The sequence below is a fragment of the Phocoena sinus genome, chromosome 19 (assembly GCF_008692025.1).
Source record: "Phocoena sinus isolate mPhoSin1 chromosome 19, mPhoSin1.pri, whole genome shotgun sequence".
Lineage (NCBI taxonomy): Eukaryota > Metazoa > Chordata > Mammalia > Artiodactyla > Phocoenidae > Phocoena > Phocoena sinus.
In genome coordinates this window covers 45,025,077-45,046,121 of record NC_045781.1, presented here as the reverse complement: position 1 = coordinate 45,046,121, position 21,045 = coordinate 45,025,077, and the positions used below count along the sequence as shown (strand labels likewise).

The 21,045-nt window shown below is 39.7% G+C and overlaps 1 protein-coding gene, 1 long non-coding RNA gene, 1 other non-coding gene and 1 pseudogene across 7 annotated transcripts in view; 2 read left to right on the top strand and 2 right to left on the bottom strand.

Moving 5' to 3' along the window:
* The window catches only part of LOC116743650, a 50,887-nt gene that overhangs the window by 22,848 nt on the left and 6,994 nt on the right, over positions 1-21,045 (top strand). For 2 of the 3 annotated variants that reach the window (XR_004346829.1, XR_004346828.1), the window contains one exon: positions 1,253-2,545. This is a non-coding gene — a long non-coding RNA (uncharacterized LOC116743650). Of the gene's footprint in view, positions 1-1,252; positions 2,546-11,377; positions 11,447-21,045 lie in introns of those variants that run through there. The other variant, XR_004346830.1, reaches the window with a different exon arrangement.
* Positions 4,046-11,348, top strand: LOC116743649 (annotated as a pseudogene).
* Positions 12,130-21,045, bottom strand: part of ZNF19 (zinc finger protein 19) — a 41,175-nt gene continuing 32,259 nt past the window's right edge. Inside the window, exons 9-10 of one of the 3 annotated variants that reach the window (XM_032612371.1) lie at positions 14,737-14,811; positions 12,130-13,963 (exon numbers count right to left, since the gene is read on the bottom strand). The gene's annotated coding sequence lies outside the window, so the exon portion shown is untranslated. Of the gene's footprint in view, positions 13,964-14,736; positions 14,812-18,104; positions 18,127-19,115; positions 19,131-21,045 lie in introns of those variants that run through there. The other 2 variants (XM_032612373.1, XM_032612372.1) reach the window with 2 other exon arrangements.
* On the bottom strand, positions 16,842-16,967 carry LOC116744843. Its single transcript, XR_004347173.1, has one exon. It is a non-coding gene; the product is annotated as a U6atac minor spliceosomal RNA (small nuclear RNA).

Below are 21,045 nucleotides of genomic sequence, written 5' to 3'. Positions count from 1 at the left end.
GTGAATTAAACAGTCTGGGATATGGGAAACCAAGACAGCTGCTTGGCTTTTCCTGGCTTCCTGGCGAACCCCATTTCTATTTGATGGGTTAAGGCCTTCCCTGGCTGCAAGGCTGATGCCCTCACAATGACAAGGAACCTGTTGGAAAATGTGTTTTCCACTTGGGGTATACTTTCCACAATCTCCAGTGAACAAGGCACCCACTTCACGTGACAAATCACATAAGCCTTAACAAAAACCTCAAAAACTTAAAAAAAAATATCCTCAATCATCAGGCAAGGTCACCAAAACTAATGGGAAAACTGGACTCAAGGAGAGCAAAAATTAATTATATGGGATTGAATGAGCTTGTAAATATGATTATAATTTTTATGATTGTTTTGTCTGAAATATTACTGGCTTTTCACCTTTGTTTTCCAGATATAAGGAAACCTTTCACCTTAAGCAAAGTATGACTTACAGCAATTTAGTAAATTATTCCTTTGTAAGCAGAACTGAAGCATTTATCTTTTCTCTCTACCTGATTCCTCCTGAATGTAGAATCTCTTAGGTTCCTCACAGCCTTTCCAGGTGAAAAAGGAAGTCCACTTCCTGGCAGAAATAAGAACCTCAAGATATTTTGGAACATAGTTAGAGAGGAATCCACCTAAATCTGTAGGTATTGCAGGTAGAATCTAATGGCATGGCTTTCCTGGCTTTGAGAGGCCTTTTAAAAGTTCAATTTGAGGTCCCTTATGAAAAGTTGCAATAAAGCCAAATTTCAAAGGGCCTATATGATCAGTTATACTTATGTAAATAATCAGGGTAAGTGTATAGAAACCAGATTTATTCTTCAAACAAATTAGTCTTAATTTGACTATGTTTGGTCAAAATGAAGATAATTTATATAGAAAAATTAAGTTTCAATGATATACCTTCGTGGATATTGAGGTTTTATATGTACTGAGGTGTTGTACTTACTGCCTACATCCGAGATGCCACTTTGTTATGTCACATTATTGTAAAGTTTAATTGAATTATTAAAAGGATATTCCAAGCTTGCTTCTGAAGCCGATCACAGTGTTCTATCTTTGGATGAAGATCAGATGCTCCATGACCTGCACCTAGGAGATTGGGCATACTGGAAAAGATATCATTTAAAGGACTATCTCAAACCTAAAAGGAAGGATCCTTATCAGGTACTCTTAACTGGCTCATGCACAGTAAAACTGAAGGGAATTAACTCTCCAATTTTTATTTCTCACTTAAAAAGGGCCTCTGCATCAGACTGGTCTGTAGAGGGGACTGCTGACCTCAAACTCACCTTAAAACAACCATCAAGCCAGGACGAGAAGAGGGTGACAACAGTGAGTGGACAGCTGACCCAAGAATCTGGGCCAAGCCTGTAAGACCCATCCTACTAGTTCGATTGAACTGTTATTCAAGTGTTTGTCTCCCTATCAAAACTGAAAGTTACTCTTCTACTTCTAGCTATACTTTTGCCCCAATATTGAAGATGGAAAGAAAATTCTTCAGTAAAGTTGTCACAAAGCATAGCTAGGGATAGGCCCCTCATAATACCTGTCACTGACTTTTCAGATGTTGCTAATGTTACCACTCACCCAGACCAACCTCTCTCTGACCTAATCTTTCAGGTTTAAATTCTTCAACGTATTAATATGGCCATTCCTTGTCTGATACTATCTTCAGTCCCTAGAGACTGAGCAATACTTACCCCAGGACCCCCTCCCTCTGTCCCTTACTTAATTGAAAAATGTCTTAATAGCTGACAAATAGAAGGTATATATTTATTAGAATATTACGTTATCCCATTGTCTATACATCAGGAAATAAATGAATCTCCTTTCTCTCTTCATTAAAGAGTCAAGCAGTCTGTGTTAGCAAAATACCAAGATACCAGTGGCAAATCTTTTGGGAATCTTGGTTCCTAATGCAGGAGTGTATGTAAACAAAAAGATCAGAAATTTATCAGCCACCACTAGTCAAACAGCCAAAAAGACTGCACTGCAGCACAACAGAGATCCCTATATTCCTTAGCCCAAGTAGTATTAGATAACTGGGCTGCCTTAGATTTTCTACTGGTATTTGTGCTATTGTTCACACTTATGGGTTAAATTTTTTTTTTAATTAGAATGGGGATAATAGTAACCTGTCTGAGCTTGTTATTTCAATTATAATTCCTGAGATAATGGTTAGTAGAATGATAGTAAACACAAGAGGGTTTATTAGTACTGGAAGGATGCAAACCAACATTTTTGGGGTATGGGCCCAATAGTTAGTTAGCTGACTTTACCATGAAGAATTTAAAATTCTTAAGGGTAGGTTCAATTTCTATGATTCTAGAAATAGGAGGGTTTAAACCTCTATTACTAACTCTATCAAAATAACTCTTTGTCAGACATATTTCTTATGTTTGTGGTAGGATGCCTGATGTGATGACAGGTAGTGAAACTTCTCATACACATAAGACTAATGTTAGTGGTAAAAATTTTTTCATAAGAGATATATAAGCTGATCTTATCAAAACTGTGGGCAGGATGCTTGAATTCATAGAAAGGAAATTGTTAGGAGGAGTGTTTTAATGATGACATTGGCTGTACAGAATTCTAGCATGTAGGGGTTGTTAAGTGCTCCTAAAAATAGGATTGTTGTGAAAATATTTATTAAAATGATATTGACATATTCTGCTAGGAAGAACAGGGTGAATAAGCCTGCTACATTTTCTACATTGAAGCCAAATATAGGTTAAATCAAATGGGACTCTGTTGGTTTCTGCTAGAGTAGAGATAAATCACATTCTGGCTAGGGGTCAGGATGGGAAAATTAGTCATAGGTATTCTTGTGTAATAATTACTGCTGAAAGTATAAATGATCATTTATCACTAGAACTGATAAGAGAATAATTGCCACTGTTACATCATATGAAATTGTCTGTGCTACTGCATGGAGACCTCTGATGACTGTGTATTTTGAATCCAAAACGCATACAGATCAGAGGATGGAAAAAATGGCTAGGCTTGATAGCTAGTATAAATAGTACACCTAGGTTTATATTAACTAGTGGAAAGGGTAGGGGGAGAGGAATCCATCTTGTGAGAGCCAGGCTTGAGGCTAGACTTGGTGCGATAATACAGAAATTGATGAGATTGATGGTCATACTGTTTCTTTAATAAATAATCTGACTGTATCAGCAATGGGTTATAATAATCCATAAGGGCTGACGATGTGTGGCCCTTTCTGGATTTGTATATAGCCTAGGAATTTCCGTTCCATTAATGTGAGGAATGCTGCAGCTAGTAAAAGTAGAATTAGTGAAAGAATGCAGATTATAAATATTTCCGTAGGAAAAGGACTTGAACCTCTGCGGATAAAGGTTTTAGTTTTACACAATTACTGGGCTCTACCACCCTAACAAACCCTGTTCTATAGTGGGGTATGTATAAATTAATTGAATTGAGATTATATCATCAATTAGTTTGAAGACATTTTGTAAAGTAGGCCTTATTTCTCTTGTTCTTTCATACTGCAAGAAATATAGAATAGAAACCTACTGGGATTACTCCAGTCTGAACTCAGATCAAACAGGACTTTACTAATCACTGAACAGACCGTTAATAGCAGTTACACTATTGGGATATACTGATCCAGCATCAAGGCCATAAACCTTATCGTCAGTATGAACTCTACAATTGTGCTGCTACCCTAGGGTAACTCATTCCACTTATCAATATTTTGGATCATTAATGATAAAGCATTTTGACTAGCTGGTCTAAATCTTAATCATTCTGATGTTTTATTCTCCAAGGTTACCCCAACCAAAATTGTTAAAACATTAAAAGCTATGTTGGGGCTTCCCTGGTGGTGCAGTTGTTGAGAGTCCGCCTGCCAATGCGGGGGACGCGGCTTCGTGCCCCGGTCTGGGAAGATCCCACATGGCGCGGAGCGGCTGGGCCCGTGGGCCATGGCCGCTGAGCCTGTGCGCCTGGAGCCTGTGCTCCGCAACGGGAGAGGCCACAACAGTGAGAGGCCTGCATACTGCAAAAAAAAAAAACAAAAAATCTATGTTGGAGACTTTCAAGATGGCAGAGTGGAAGGACCTTGACCTTGAGCTTACCTCCTTCTCATGAACACAGCAATATCACAACTGACTGCTGAACAACCATTGATTACAAAAAAAGACTGGAACCTACCTACCAAAAAACATCTTCTACATCTAAAGGCATAAAGAAGAGACCACAATGAGATGGCAGGAGGGGCATACTCGCAATATAATCAAATCCCCCCATCCCTCCACCCCCGCCCGTGGGTGACCCACACACTGGAGAATAATTACACTGCAGAGGCTTTCCCACAGGAGTGAGAGTTCTGAGGCCCCCATCAGGCTTCCCAGCCTGGGGGTCTGGTGTTGGGAAGAAGAGCCCCTCAGAGCATCTGGATTTGAAGACCAGCAGGGCTTAACTTAATGCAGAGCTCCACAGGAGTGGGGGACATAGAGACTTAACTCCTGAAGGTATTGCACAAAATCGCGTGCACCGGGACCAAGGGCAAAAGCAGTAACCTCATAGGAGCCTGGGCGAGACCTACCTGCTGGTCTTGGAGGGTCTCCTGGGCAGGTGGGGGGTGGCTGTGGCTCATGCTGGGGTCATAGAAGCTGGTGGCAGAAGGGGATTGTTCATCTGTATGAAGTCTCGTCGAGGCAGACATCATTAGCAACAAGACCCAGCCCCACCCAACAGCCCACAGGCTTCAGTGCCAGACGCCTCAGGCCAAACAACCAACCGGGTGGGAACACAGCCCCACCCATTAGCAGACGGGCTGCCTAGAGACTTCCTGATCCCACAGCCGCCTCTAGACATGCCCCTAGCCCTGCCCCCCAGAGGGCCAGGACCCAGCTCCACCCACCAGTGGGCAGGCATCTGCCCTTCCCGCCAGGAAGCCTACCCAAGCTTCTAGACCAGCCTCACCCATGGGGGGCAGAAACCAGAAGGAAGAAAACTACGATCCCGCAGCCTGTTGTCTCAAACGCAGGCCGGACATTACCCTGGGGCCCCTGGCCCTTGGGTGACGAGAGAGGAGTGCACTGCTGGGACACACAGGACGTCTCCTACAGAGAGCTACTCCTCCAAAGTCGAGAAAGGTAATTAACCCAAAATGAGGTGGCAGAGGAATGTGTTTCAGATGAAGGACCAAGATAAAACCCCAGAAGAACTAAGTGATTGTGGAGGTAAGCAATCTACCTGAGAAAGAGTTCAGAGTAATGATCATAAAGGTGATCCAAGAACTTGGGAGAAAAATGGACGCACAGATAAGTTACAAGTGTTTTTTAACAAAGAGTCAGAAAATATAAAGAACAACCTAACAGTTGAACAGTACAATAACTGAAATGAAAAACACACTAGAAGGAATCAACAGTAGAGTAAATGAAGCAGAATGGATCAGTGAGCTGGAAGACAGAGTAGGGGAAGTCACTACTGTGGAGCAGAAAAAAGAATGAAGAGAAATGAGGACAGTTCAGGAGAGCTCCGGAACAACATAAAGCACACTAACATTCACATTATAGGGGTCCCAGAAGGAGAAGAGAGAGAGAAAGGGCCTGAGAAAATATTTGAAGAGATAATAGCTGAAAAGTTCCCTAACATGGGAAAGGAAACAATCGCCCAAGTCCAGGAAGCACGGAGAGTTCCATACAGGATAAACCCACAGAGGAATACACCACGCTGCACTGTGATCAGGATGACAACAATTAAAGAGAAAATATTAAAAGCAGCAAGGGAAAAGCAACAAATAACACAAGGGAACTCCTGTAAGGTTATCGGCTGACTTTTTAGCAGCGACTCTGCAGACCAGAACGGAATGGCATGATACTCTGTTCACTTATTATTTTAAGTGTATCTGTCAGGCAAGAGCTATTGTGATGGATTACAATGATCAGCCAATAAAAAGTGGGTACCAGCTGGTGGTTCAGCTGGGTTCAGCACAGTTCATATATATCGTCATACATGGAACAACACATTGAGTGGTGGGCAGGAAGATTCAGGACCATCAGGTCGTGGTAAATTGTGCCACTCCTAAAGGGCTGAAGTACCATCAAGCAACACAGACGTCCCACCAATGGGGGGACACGACACTAGACAGGTGTACGGTCTCAACTTTGGCAGCAAAGAAGATGCCAGTGTCTTCGCAAGTGCCATGATGCATGCCTTAGAATTGCTGAATTCACAGGAAACAGGGCAAACGTTGCCTAGACAAAATTCACAGCTACCTGCCCAAGTTCACAATGGCCCATCACAAGAAGAATTGGAAATTCAAAGAAGGCAGCTACAAGAACAGCAACAAAAGGAGCTGAAGTGGGACAGGCTAGAGGGAGAGATTGGAGAGGGAGAGGTTAGAAAGGGAAAGGCTGGAGAGGGAAAGACAAGAGCTGGAGGGGCTGGAGAGATGGGCCTGGGAAAGACCAGAACGAGAGCCGCGGGAGCAGCTAGAAAGGGAGCAGCTGGAATGGGAGCGAGAGCCAAGAATGGCAAATGCTGCTGCCCCTGCCTCTGTGGAGACGACTCCTCTGCTTCTGAGCCAGACTTGCAGGCAGCCTCTCCGCCGGCCGAGACTCCAGCCCAGCAGGACATTGTCTTGGGACCACCTGCACCCCCACCCCCTCCTCCACTCCCACCAGGTCCTGCCCAGGCATCAGCCGGGCTCCCTCCTTCCCCAGGACTCTTCTGCCTCCTCCATTTCCAGCCTCAGGGCCCCCGCCTCTGCCTCCTCCACCTCCTCTTAATCATATACCCACTCCTCCTCCACCACCTGCTTCTCCCCTCCCTGCATCTGGATTCTTTTCGGGATCCCTGTCTGAAGACAATCGCCCTTCAACTGGACTTGCAGCTGCAATTATTAGAGCAAAACTTAGGAAACTGTTGTGCATGGAGGATGCCTCCTTTCCAAGCGGAGGGACTACCATTGGTGTGAATTCAGCGTCATCTAAAACAGATACGGGTCGTGGAAATGGACCCCTTCCTTTAGGGGTAGTGGTTTAATGGAAGAAGTGAGTGCCCTGCTGGCCAGGAGGAGGAGAATTGCTGAAAAGGGATCAATACAAAAAGAACAAAAACAGGACAAACATGAAAATTCAGAGTCTGTAACTTCTCAGGCCTCTTCAACAAGTACACCTGAACCGACAAGAAAACCTTGGGAAAGAACAAATACAATGAATGGCAGCAAGTCACCTGTTATTTCCAGACCAAAATCTGCGCCCTCGTCAGAGCCCAGTGCCAACGGAGTCCAGACAGAGGGACTGGACTATGACAGGCTAAAGCAGGACATTCTAGATGAAATGAGAAAAGAATTAACTAAGCTAAAAGAAGAGCTCATTGATGCAATCAGGCAGGAACTGAGCAAGTCAAACACGGCGTAGAGAAACAAACTAAGGAGAGATAGGACTTCAATCTGGAGTGAAAAAAAAAAAACCCTACAAACAGCAACTGTTAATAACAACAAACCTCTACATTTTCTGAGCTGTAAGAAGAAAATGGAAATAGAAGGAGGGAAAAACCAACATAGTTTGAAAGCCTTCAGACATTACTACTCTGGCGATAAGCCATTTCCCTCCCAGTTTGTTGCTTTTTTCTGACCTTTACAACAGGATGGAAGAGAGTTGCATAGGAGTTCCTGTATCAGTTTTGCAGAAAATACTAAACCCATCAGGCAGGATGACCGCAATGAAATATTTTCATGTCAAGAGAAAACTGCACATTTTCCACAATCCATTGCTAAAATAAAAAGGAGAAAGGCTTGAGAAGTTTTTTTCAGAGAATGCTGATGAAGAATTTAGCAAGTTATGCTATTGTATTGTAAACGCTTCTCTCAGGTTTGTCTTCCTATCATATTTAATATTCCATGAATAACTGAGATCAGCCCTATGTAGTTAAGATCATAAAGTGTGGAACCAAAGGAATTGTATTCGCTTTCAAAGGGTGATATTTATAAGAAAGAGTCCTAGAAATGATTTGTCCAGAGTGAGGAGTTTTAGAATGATAGGAGGTCTCTCGAGTTAGCCTTCATGCAATTTTGTAGATTCAAACATAAAATTCATCCAGAATTTGAAGATTTAGATGCCTTCCTGAATCGTTACAGTGCTTTACCAAATCTATGACTTCTACGTAACACAAACCAACCAGTGGTCAAATGTAAAACAATATATTGTAGATTCACCGTAGGTTTTCGACCTTGTTTAGATTAATGCCTGCAGACGTTTTTGTAATGTAATTACAACCTCCACAAAATCAGTTTTGTAAATTGCAGACAGTAATGCATGTCAAACTAATATGTAGTGGCCTTTTCAAGGCCTAGTCCCAGGGAAAACATTTTGTAGAGTAGAGGGGAGTGGGAGGAAGGGAAGGAATAATGTTTTATTTAAAGTTAACTTCCGTACTATCTTTTTTCTCAATTATCTGCATGAATAATAATGAGGACTATTTTGTGACTTTGATAAATGTGTTAACAGAACCAAGTACTTAATCTTCTACATCATGTCTCTGGCTATTTGTATTTTAACTTCAGTAAGTTCAGTGGTCTGAAACATGATTCTGAGCTTCACATGCATTATATCTTACTGTGGAACTCAAAAGTTTGATCCCTGAATTTGGCAGCTGTTATTACCTAGGGGCCCTGCAGTTTTACAGGTGTTCAGGTGCACGTTCCTGACTACAAAGCTGCTTTTGAATTTTTGTTAGGTTGAAATACTAAAGAAGTAACAATGATGGCAGCGGTCAATGTCACAGAAATCATTAAAGGGAAAACGAGGGGTCCTGCATAATTTTCTTTTAATAGACTTAGGTGGTGGGAAGAAGGAACTAGATACTCTACTTACCACCGTGTGCACGTGTGTGTGCACGTGCGTGTTTGTGTGGGCACTCGTGTGTATGTTATCCACTCCCTTTTCTTTGAGACTTCTAAGATTAAAATAGGGGAGAAATCCTGTATGTTGCAATGACAGAATTTTTTGAAAATTCAGGAAATCAAAATTTCTCCAGGCTCCATCTTGATTTATGCTTGAGTTGTTATGTGCCATATTTGCTTTGAAATCTTTGGTTATCAGTAGTTGTACTAAAATTTTGAAGAAATAATCCACTTTCATCTGCTTTCTAGATTTCTTAATCTAAATTCATAAGACAGATCTTGTTGATAGCATAGTTTTCTAAATGCTGCAGGTTTGCAGCCATTACCACTTCAAAGAGGTTTGAAGGAATTTTTTTTCCTTGTTAAGATAGTTCCTGTTTCTGTAGAAACTTCATTTTTAGATTAATTTGTGATGGATAAGCTATCATAATTCAAGTATACATTTCTTTTTTTCTACCAACTATTATCATCCAATAGTAAAGACATTAAAGATGCAGCAAGCTTATGAAGTACTGCTTTCTAAAAGAAATAGGCATTTTCATCTTTATTATTGTACTTTTGGTTATGCAAACACTTTGATATGAATTTTTTTAATTAAAGATTTATTTATTTATTTTTATTTTTGGCTGCATCAGGTCTTAGTTGCAGCATGCAGGATCTTTCATTGTGGCGCGCAGGCTTCTCTCTAGTTGTGGTGGGAGGTTCCAGGGTGCGTGGGCTCTGTAGTTTGCGGCACACAGGCCCTAGTTGAGGCGCGTGAGCTCAGTAGTTGGGGCGCGTGAGCTTAGTTGCCTTATGGCATGTGCGATCTTAGTTCCCAAACTAGGGATTGAACCCGCGTCCCCTGTATTGTAAGGTGCATTCTTTACCACTGGACCACCCAGGAAGTCCCGATGATATAAATGTTTATGTCCCCCATAAATCTAGTCAGAAATCACTTTGGATTTTGTTGATTAAGTTAAACAGTCTATAGTAGGATAGAGTATTGGGTACAAGTGGTCCAAAGTAAGATAAAAGACTACAATAAGAATGCTAGATCTTAAAAAAGAAACTGGTTTATGCACTAAACGTTTTGTGCCTTGGTCTAATAGTAACATGATATCTGTGTAAAAATGAGAGAAAGAACCAGTGTTGAATCACGTTTTATTTCCTGTCATTCTGCATTATCTCAGATTGCTAAATGTGTTCTTTCCAAGAAGTTTTATCGAATTACTGTATACAGTTACTGTCCTGTGACAGTTTTGTCATTGTTAGAGATTTCAGTAATTAAAATGGGAAACAGAAGCTTATTTTCCTTATCAAACCTGTTACTTGGACCCACATTATTATGATGGTTTTCATGCCTTTGTACATTGGATGTCTTAAGCTGAGTGCAGTTTAGGGGATCCTTTCTAATTACAGGAAGGTGATCTGACCTGTGAGAAGACTGTACTATACACTATGTAAACAGCTAACAACTCAGTTGCAAACTAACTGAATGTCCAATCTTAGTGCTTGTACTGAAATCTCTTCAGAAGAGTCATTATGATCTCAAAGTTTGTTTCAAAATTTGCAAGCATTAAGTGTCAAACAAAACTGAAGATGAAACACTAAACACTAATTCTTGTGCTTTAGATATACGTCCTTTTTAGAGTTTTTGGTTCTCTGCTATTTTTACTGTCCTGTTTCATTTATATTTCCTACACATGAACTTCGTTTGTGCAATTGAAATAAAACTGCAGTATACACATGTTAAAAAAAAGGCTATGTTTTTCCTTAAAGTACAGTTATTATTTTTTTGGATTAATTAATTAAACCTCCATAGGGTCTTCTCATATTATTCCTGCCTCTTCACAGGAAGGTCAATTTCACTGATTAAAAGAGACAGTAATACTCTCGTGTGATCAGTTATACAGGTCCTTACTTAGGAAAAAATGACTATGCTGCCTTTCCACACTCAGGATACCATGACCATTAAACAGATGTCACTGGGCAGGCAGTGCCTCTAATACTAGAAGTGCCAGAGGTAATGTTTTTTTTATAAAGGAGCAGGGTTTGTGATTGCTGAGTTCCTTTTACTTTTTAAAATCTTTCCTTAAATGCATGCCTGTGTTGGGTTTAACAATTGTTTTAATAAATAACTAGGTATTGGTCTAGGTTTATTTTACTGTTAACTCTCAGTAGGTTAATGTTCTGATATAAGCATATGCAAGGAGCAGTACTACTTGTTACTCATACTGACAGTATTGCTTCTATTAATAGATTAGTCCAGTATTAAATTAGGGCTGGTTTATTTACTATTGGTATTTAAGATGAATGTGTGGTCGACCTTGAACACTTTTGCAGTTGGTGGCTGCTTTTAAGCCAAGTATTGTTTATGCTTACTCTCTGGGGAACTGTGTATCCTGATACTAAAAGCTGTACCTTTTTCGAATAACATTTAAAGTTATAATAAAAGTTATGTTTCTTAAGTAATATTTAAAGTTGAACTAAAATTCTTTTCTAGACAACCAGCTATCATCAGGCTTGTTAGGCTTGTCACCTTTACCCGAAAATCTTCTATTTTGCCATACAGGTGAGTTTGATCTTGTAAACTGTTCATAAGTAGCTCATCTGCTTTCAGGTTATCTAACTTAAGTTCTCTATGTTAAAGTTTTCTAGTTAAATCATTATGCAAGAGATAAGAGGTAAGCTTTGCTTTTTGGTATTTTGAGTACTTCTTTCATCATTCCCTTAGCATACTTTATAACACCAGATTTAAATTTCTGTCTCCTATACTTTAGATGTTGAATGAATGTTTAATTCACTTATGGTGGTTGAATTCGGTGGGAAGTTTGGGCTAGTTTCAGTACAAAGTGTTCATGCAGTATGAAATCTCCTGGGTGTAAACCAGGTACTTTTCTTTAAGCTACACTTTGATTCATCCAAGCATACTTTCCAGTATGCTCACTTATCTCCTCTTGTATGTTTGGAACTTATTACTGGGATATGAAGTTATCACTTTGAGGGGGGAGTCAGAGTGTGTGTGTGTGTGTGTGTGTGTGTGTTACAGAATTTTATATATTTTATGTTCCTGAAGTACAAAATATAGCTCATTTCTTCCCCTCCCAGAGGTTACAATTTGATCTAACGTTTTGATGTCTCATAATTTTGCTTACTATCGTTTACCAAAGTTTCCTGAGGATGACAATACTTAGGGCTGGTGAGGTTTATCAGAGCTTATCAGTTACAGAATAGGTTCCTCTAGAGGAGTATGAATCACTGCCAAGGCTTTTGACTTTTAGGTTGATGCTGGTAGTATTCTGGCAAATCATTTTATTGTTATAATTATTTGAATTTATGGCTAAGCATAGTGGGATATCTAATCCCAGTTTAGATCTTAGCTGTCATGTAATCAGAAATGTGAAAGTCACTTTCATAGTTTATTTTTGTTTTAGCTATGGCTTTTTACAGCTTAGCTAGGACTTCATTTTATTTTGGGGTAATCTTTAACACGCTTTTTACTGGATTTCTATTAACATGGGTTAATCTTATGACCAAGGTGGCTGACACGAAATTTATCAACCCTAATTAGTTAATATAACTTACTCAAAAACTTTTGTTTGGGGCTTAATTTTTATCACTGCCATTTCCCATAAGGGCATAGTTAAGTAAGTTGTTTTGAGCTACTTTTTAGTGTGCTTGGTGCCTGCTCCTTTTAATCTTTTTTGATTTAAAGGATGTTCTCACTGTGATGCAGATACTTTGTGTAATTTTATTTGAAATTAATAGAAAGGGTAGGACCAAATCTATGGGTTTATGGAGTTAGTAAACTCAACTAGGTATTTACAGTGCCTCACTTTAATTATTAAGTTTCATCAGTAGGTTGAGTAGGATTTTGTATGTATCATATTTATGTAATTAATTGACAATGTTAAAATATTGAAATAATTTTTTTCTTGTGGAGATTATTAAAATGTAATTTTAATTTTGTTTGAGGTAAATGACAGATCGAGGGGGATGGCTGTCTGTATAAGCCTTATATATGTACATGATTCAATGGTACAGTTAAGAGGCAAGTTTGGAGTTACACTTACTTTGGGCTGGTGAAGTGACAGCAGTATGTTTGTTAGGTGAGTTAGTTGAATCTTGCATGCTTCGACTTGTTTTGGGGGTTTGGCAGGGTGATAATGGTATATAAAGTATGAGAATTAGTGGGGTAGGGGCTTGATTAAGCAAGCTGTTTACCAGATATGAGTGTGCCTGTGTGGTATGTGTGTAACTGCTCTATATCCTGTGACCATTGGTGCAATAACATATTATGGTAGATGATGTTGGAAAATAATACTCAATTCAAGCTCAGCTACAAGTATTTCGGCTGTGTTAAGACCTCTGATGGCCAAAGCTGAGTCACAGCGTGCCCCCCAATTTAAAAATACCAAAAGCATGAAACCAGTTATGTGTGAACATGGCTGATTAGCCATTAGTCCATCGAGGTATATTATTGAAGGGGAAAGAGTAGGCAATTTTAGGTGAGATGGTCCTGAAGTAATAAGAGCCAGATGCCAGATACAGTTCATTTATAGAAATCCTCATGGTTCATTGGCCTAGAACGAGGAGAGAGGCATATTTGTGGATGGGTTGATTGTGGCTTGATTATTAAGCTCTGGTTATCGGTTATGATAAACATGATGACTGGAAATGATTTGACTTTATGTGATATGTATGATTAATAAACATATGTCCTGTATCATATCACTTCAATTACCCCTGGAATCTAATGTGAGTTGAACTGTTTAATGTGTATGTAATACCAATAGGCTGATGTACTTGCTTATACACATGGGATAATTAATTTATGATTACATATCATGTATTATGCATAAGAACATATATATACTTACATATGTGGAAGGGCACAAAATGCACAAAGTACACAGTAATGTTAGTTTTCAAGATGTCACTTTTAAATACTTACACAGTACTTAAAGACAGTGTTAATGTCCCATAAGCAAGTTGTTCAGGGAATCGTTGAAGTGGAATTTCAGCTTCGGGTGTTGATGGTGGGGCTGGAGCTTCTTCCTCGAGTCTTAGGGAAAAATGTTTTCCTTTTCTGGTTTAGAAGAACAAAGTAATAAATATACTACAAAGACTCTTCATTTTAGGAGGTTATTTTCAATAATGCTTGTTAGTGGTATAAGGACTATAATTATGAGAAAGTATAGAATAGATGCTGTTTGTCCGATGATAATAAATGGGTGATCAATGGTTTGTCTTCCAATTCATGTTACTGTTAATAGGTCCCCTACAAGTACCCAGAATAAACGTTGGCTAAGAGGTCATAATGTTATACTTCATTGTTTCACTGTATGAAGTACTGGGACAATCAATCAAATTAGGAATGAGATGGTTAATACTAGTACACTTCCTATTTGTTGTGAATAGATCACAGAATTGCATATGAAAATAAGTATTATTCTCGTTTGACGTGAGGGAGAGTGCTGAGGAGGTTAGGTGGAGTATAACTGTCTCTACCTAGAAGGTCAGGTGAGACTAGTACTAGTATTAGTAAGATTACAAATAGGAACAAGGCACCCAAGATATCCTTAATTGTGTAGTATGGATAAAATGGGATTTTGTCCATATAGGATGAGATCCCTGTTGGATTATTAGAGCCTGTTTCATGAAGGAATAATAGGTGAAGAACTGCTAAAGCTGCAATAATGAATAGGAGGACAAAGTGGAACGTGAAGAATAGGGGAAGGGTGGCTTTATCAACTGAGAATCCTCCTAAGAGTCATTTGACTAGGTTAATGCCAATGTAAGGAATTACTGAAAGGGGACTTGTCATGACTGATGCTCTTCAAAAGGATGCTGGACTATTACCTTAAATAGTAGGATGATTCCGTTGTTTGTTTCATATTTCTAGGAAGGTGTAAGATCCATAACACAGGGCTCGCCCTACATGGATAAATAAGCAAACAAAGAATAAGAATAGGAAAGGTCCGTCTGCATATACATACCAGATAATTCATCCATAGTTTGTTTCGGTAGATATGAGTTATAGATGAGAAGGCAGTTACTGTATCTGATGTATTGATGTATTGTTAAGAATAACCCTGTTGGGCTTCCCTGGTGGTGCAGTGGTTAAGAATCCGCCTGCCAATGCAGGAGACACAGGTTCAAGCCCTGGTCTGGGAAGATCCCACATGTGGAGCAACTAAGTCTGTGCACCACAACTACTGAGCCTGCGCTCTAGAGCCTGCAAGCCACAACTACTGAGCCCGTGTGCCACAATTACTGAAGCCTGTGCGCCCTAGAGCCTGTGCTCTGCAACAAGAGAAGCCACTGCAATGAGAAGCCTGTGCACCGCAAGGAAGGGTAGCCCCTGCTCACCACAACTAGAGAAAGCCCACGCACAGCAACGAAGACCCAACGGAGCCAAAAAATTCAAAAAATAACCCTGTCAAGATTTGTAAAATTAAATATAAATCAGGGATGAAATTTTCATCATGAGCTATTTGATGGGGCTGGTAGATCATTATATGCATTATTAACAATTCTGATTAATGGGTGGGATTTTAAAATGTTGGTCATTAGTGTTTCTATAGCTAAAATACAATGATGATTTTTCAGATCATTGGCCACGATTACATTGCATTTAAGAATAATGATGACACACGTTGTATTTGTTTTAAGTACTATTTTGGTAGTTTTGTAGGTCTTTCTTCAAAACCACAAATTTATGGCGGGCTTGGGTTAACTGGGTTAATTGAGTGGTTGTGATATTCTAATGAATTTTGGTGGATCGTTTTTGTGCTTAATGGTTTTTAAAATTTGTTTAAAGAGAATGAATAGTTTTTGGTTATACAACAGCTATGTCTACTAAGCAGTGTCCTGAGGTTTGAGAGTCTAATAAAACCCTCTTAGGTATATTTCTTTAATGTTATGATAGACATGCAAATTAAAACCACAAAGTGACATCTATTCACATATAATAAATGATTATAATCAAGAACAAACAAAAATGCTGGCAACAATGTAGAGAAATTGGAACCCTTACACATTGCTTGTGGAAATGTATAGTTTGGCATTTCCTCCAAAAAGGTAAAATACAATTAGAGTCTGGTTCAAGAACTCAATGCCTAGATATATGCCACAAAGAATTGAAAACAGGAGTTCAAACAAAAACTTGTACGTGAATATTCATAGCAGCATTGCTTACATTGGCCCAATGGTAGAAAAAATTCAAATATCCATCAGTGGATGAATGGATAAGCAAAAGAGGGTAGATCTATAAAAAGTTCCATATTATTCTGCCATACATAGAAATATAGCAAAATGGTGCCATCTGCTGTGGAAAAACAGTATGGCAGTTCGTCAAAAACAAAGTATGATTCATCACTTCCACTTCAGGATATATACCCAAGAGGTTTTTTTTTTTTTTTTTTAAACATCTTTATTGGGGTATAATTGCTTTACAATGGTGTGTTAGTTTCTGCTTTATAACAAAGTGAATCAGCTATACATATACATATGTTCCCATATGTCTTCCCTCTTGCGTCTCCCTCCCTCCCACTCTCCCCATCCCACACTTCCAGGCTGTCACAAAGCACCGAGCTAATATCCCTGTGCCTTGCGGCTGCTTCCCCCCAGCTATCTACCTTACTACGTTTGTTAGTGTGTATATGTCCATGACTCTCTCGCCCTGTCAAAACTCACCCTTCCCCCTCCCCATATCCTCAAGTCCGTTCTCCAGTAGGTCTGCGTCTTTATTCCTATCTTACCCCTAGGTTCTTCATGACATTTTTTTCCCTTAAATTCCATATATATGTGTTAGCATACGGTATTTGTCTTTTTCTTTCTGACTTACTTCACTCTGTATGACAGACTCTAGGTCTATCCATCTCATTACAAATAGCTCAATTTCATTTCTTTTTAAGGCTGAGTAATATACCATTGTGTATATGTGCCACATCTTCTTTATCCATTAAAAACAGTGGTTAGAGGCCACGAAGTAAGTGGCAATGCCTTAACCGTATGCGTGTTGTTAGACCCGAAGGTCTCTTCCATCCTTGTCAAGGGGAGTGCTAACCTTCTCTCCTTTCATACAACACTACCCAAGAGGTTTGAAAAGAGGGAGTGAAACAGATATTTGTACACCCATATTCACAGCAGCATTACACTGGCCAAAAGGCACAAGCAACCCGTGTCCGTGGATAGATGAATTGATAAGCAAAATGTGATAATATATACAAAGGTACATTTTCAGCCTTAAAAACTAAGGAAATTCAGACACATGCTACAACATGTATGAGTCTTAAAGTCATTATGCTAAGTGAAATAACCCAGTCACAAAAGGACGAATACTATATGATCCCACTTCTGTGAGGTATCCAGAGAGGTGAAATTCAGAGACAGAAAGTAGAATGTGGTTGACAAGGGTTGAAGGGAGTTAGTGGTTAATGGATGCAGTGGAATAAAACAAGTACAGGTGATGGATAGTGAGGATATTTGTACAATAATGTAAATGTGAATGTCATAGAACTATATATTTTAAATGGTTTAAGTGGTAAGTGTTATGTTCGATATTTAATCACAATGGAAAATGTGAATGAAGTACTGATACAAGTTACAACATGTATGAACATTGAAAACATCCTAAGAGAAAGAAGCTATGCAGAAAAGGCCACCCAGATCATACTCATCTTGTGTGCTTTAAATCCATCAAGGCTGTGAAAATGAGGGGAAGTCTCAAGATTGCTTCCAGAAAAAGAAAACTGGGTCAGAATGGAAAAAGACATTTTTGTGCTTTGGGGCAGGTGATGGAAGTGGAAGTGGAGCCAGTGGATTGGATTAGAAGGTGAAAACTGTAATGATTTCTCATATGGGGGTTATAGGGGTGTTTCCTGGGAGAGTGTCCCTTTTTGGGGTGAAAACACAATGGAAACAGTCATTGAAATTGGCATATGTGGTAAAACAGTGATGACTGGGGAATCTGAACTTACAGATAAAGACTACATTGTACTGCTACTGCAAGTTTTCTGTATGTTTGAAGTTAGTAGAAAGTAAATAACTTTTCAAAACATGTCAACACCATGCCAGAAGAATAGATAAGACATCAAACTTCATGATGAGGCCAAGCCCTACCCAGATTCATTTCACCCAAAATGGTTAAGCTGCTTAACTGCTCTTGTAGGAATCATATATTATTAAGAGGTGCTATGGGAAGATTATATTATTAGCAGTCACTGTGTCTTGGGGGTTGTGGATGACCTGGGATGTGGTAGAAACAAAGGGATTTTTGAATTACAATTTTCCACATCAAACCACCAAAAGTTACAAGTAATACATGAATTTAGTAAAGCTGCATGATACAAAAGCAATACACAAAAATCATTTGAGTTTCTATACACTAATAAAGAAGTATCAGAAAGAAAAATTAAGAAAACAACCCCATTTACAGCTGCATCAAAAAGAACAAAATACCTAGGTATAGATTTAACCAATGATGTGAAAGACTTGCACAATGAAAACTGTAAGACACTAATAAACCGAAGAGAGACAAAAATATTTGTGATCAGGCACTGGAAGAATATTCTTAAAACGTTCATCCTTCCAAAGCAGTGTACACATTCAATTCAATCTCTAACATAATTAAAGTGGCATTTTTCACAGAAACAGAACAAATAACTCTATACATCCTGTGTGGAACCAAAAAGGACCCCAAATAGCCAAAGCAATCCTAAGGAAGAGAACACAGCTGGAGTCGACTCACCCCGATTTCTAACTACACTGTGAAGCTACAGGAACCAAAACCAAAACCTGGCATAAAAACAGGCACATGTACCAGAGGAACAGAACAGAGAACCCAGAAATACACCCACATGTATGTGGTCACTTAATTTATGACAAAGCTGCCAAGAACATACACTGGGGTAAAGTCCCCTCAATAAACTGATGCCAAAGAAACTAGATACCACACACCAAAGAAAGACACTGGAAACTGTCTACACACAAAATGACCTGAAATCCACAGTTTCCACATCAAGCCCATTGTCTGCTGGCTTCTTGAAAATAGACCCCCTTTCAGCAGTCAGCTGCATACAGGAAGCTTCTCCCCACGTTTTCTTTACCTTTTACTCCTGCGGTGGTGCCTCCCAGCAGGTCCTGAAGACACTGGCTCCTGTCTGCATGGACTAGTATGTCCGGAGGAGACCAACCTCCTGTCTATGTTGACTCAGCCAGTCATTGTCCGGAAGCCAAAGCCCTGGAGAATCCTGAAAAGACCAAGCCCCGGTCAGCTGCATGGAATCAAGTCCTCCAGCTGAACACGCACTCTCCTCGAAAGTCAGAGAGGTAGACTTGGCTCCACCTGCTGGCAAGTTTGGAAGTGCAAGCCTCAGCCACTTACCTTCCACTGGAGGCCCTGCTCTCAGCTGGCAGGTGAATCCACTAAATTTGAAAGTTCAGACTCAAATGGAGCCCCAAATCCCATGATAAGCCACAAATGGAAAGAAAAAGATTTGCAAAACACTTATCTGATAAAGGATTTGTACTCATTATATCAAGAACTATAGAACAAACAACCCCATTAGAAATGGGTAAAATCTGAATGGAGACCTGGGCAAAGTAGATAGTAAGTAAGCATACAAAAATATACTCAACATCATATATCATTTGGGACTTACAAATTAAAACAATGAGGTAGCACTGCACAACTATTAAAACTGCTGAACTCAAAAAAAAAAAAAAAGACACTACTAATTGATGGAGTGTGAGGAACAATGGGAACTATACATCACTGCCAGTAAAATAAATATACAGCTACTCTGTAAGACATTTTGGAAGATTTTTCCAAAGCTAAACAAATCTCACCTAAAGAGCCAACATCCTGCCTCCAGTATTTAGACAACTGCTCTGCAGAACTAGGTCCAAACAAAAACGAGGATGCAATTAAGCATACCATCTCTATTCAGAATGGCTAAAAACTTAAATCAGTATGCCCTTCAACAGATGAACATATAAGAAAACTGGGGTACATCCATGTTGGGGGAACAGAATTTGCTACCCCAAAATATGCCTGTTTGGTGTAAGGATTATTTTGGCTTGATTGATTGTTTTTAAAAAAGACAATTTCTGAAAACCAAGTCAATATTACACTTTTGTGAAGGAAATTTACATTTATAAGGGAAATCTCCATTTAAAAAGTTGTCTCCCTCTCTGTACCAGGAATAGACAGATGACTAAATCTCACGAAACACTTATCAGTAGAGAAGGCCGGGACTTAAATCTGCGTTTTCTTTTTTTTAATTTTTTTTTAATTTTTAAATTTTAATTTATTTATTTTTGGCTGCATTGGGTCTTCATTGCTGCACGCAGGCTTTCTCTAGTTGCAGCCAGCAGGGGCTACTCTTTGTTGTGGTGCACGGGCTCGTCACTGTGGTGGCTTCTCTTGTTGCAGAGCACGGGCTCTAGGCTCACGGACTTCAGTAGTTGTGGCATGCGGGCTCTAGAGCGCAGTCTCAGTAGTTGTGGCTCACGGGCTTAGTTGTTCTGCAGCATGTGGGATTTTCCCGGACCAGGGCTCAAACCCGTGTCCCCTGCATTGGCAGTCGGATTCTTAACCACTGTGCCACCAGGGAGCCCTTCTTTTGTTTTAGGTGAAGATGGTATTTAAGGTGATGACTTAGGCCATTTCAGGGACTAATTTTTCCTGGGCATCGCCCATGCATATAGGAAGTACAAATGTTATTAAACTTCTCTTTGTTTTTCTGATGGTAATCTTTTATTATGGGGGGCACTTCTTAACCAAGAACCTAGGAGGATGGAGGGAAAATTATTTTTCCTCTCATACACATGCAATGGAATACTATTCAGACATAGAAAGGAATAAACCATCAACTTTTGCAAAAAACATGGATTAATCTTACAAGTATACAGTACTGCTAAGTGAAAAAATCCAGTCTGAGGAGGTACACACTGTATGACCCCACTTATATGACATTCGGGAATAGGCAAAACAAAGATGGTAGGGCTTCCCACTGGTCGCGCAGTGGTTAAGAACCCGCCTGCCAATGCAAAGGTCACGGGTTCGAGCCCTGGTCCAGGAAAATCCCACATGCCACAGAGCAACTAAGCCTGTGTGCCACAACTACTGAGCCTGTGCTCTAGAGCCTGTGAGCCACAACTACT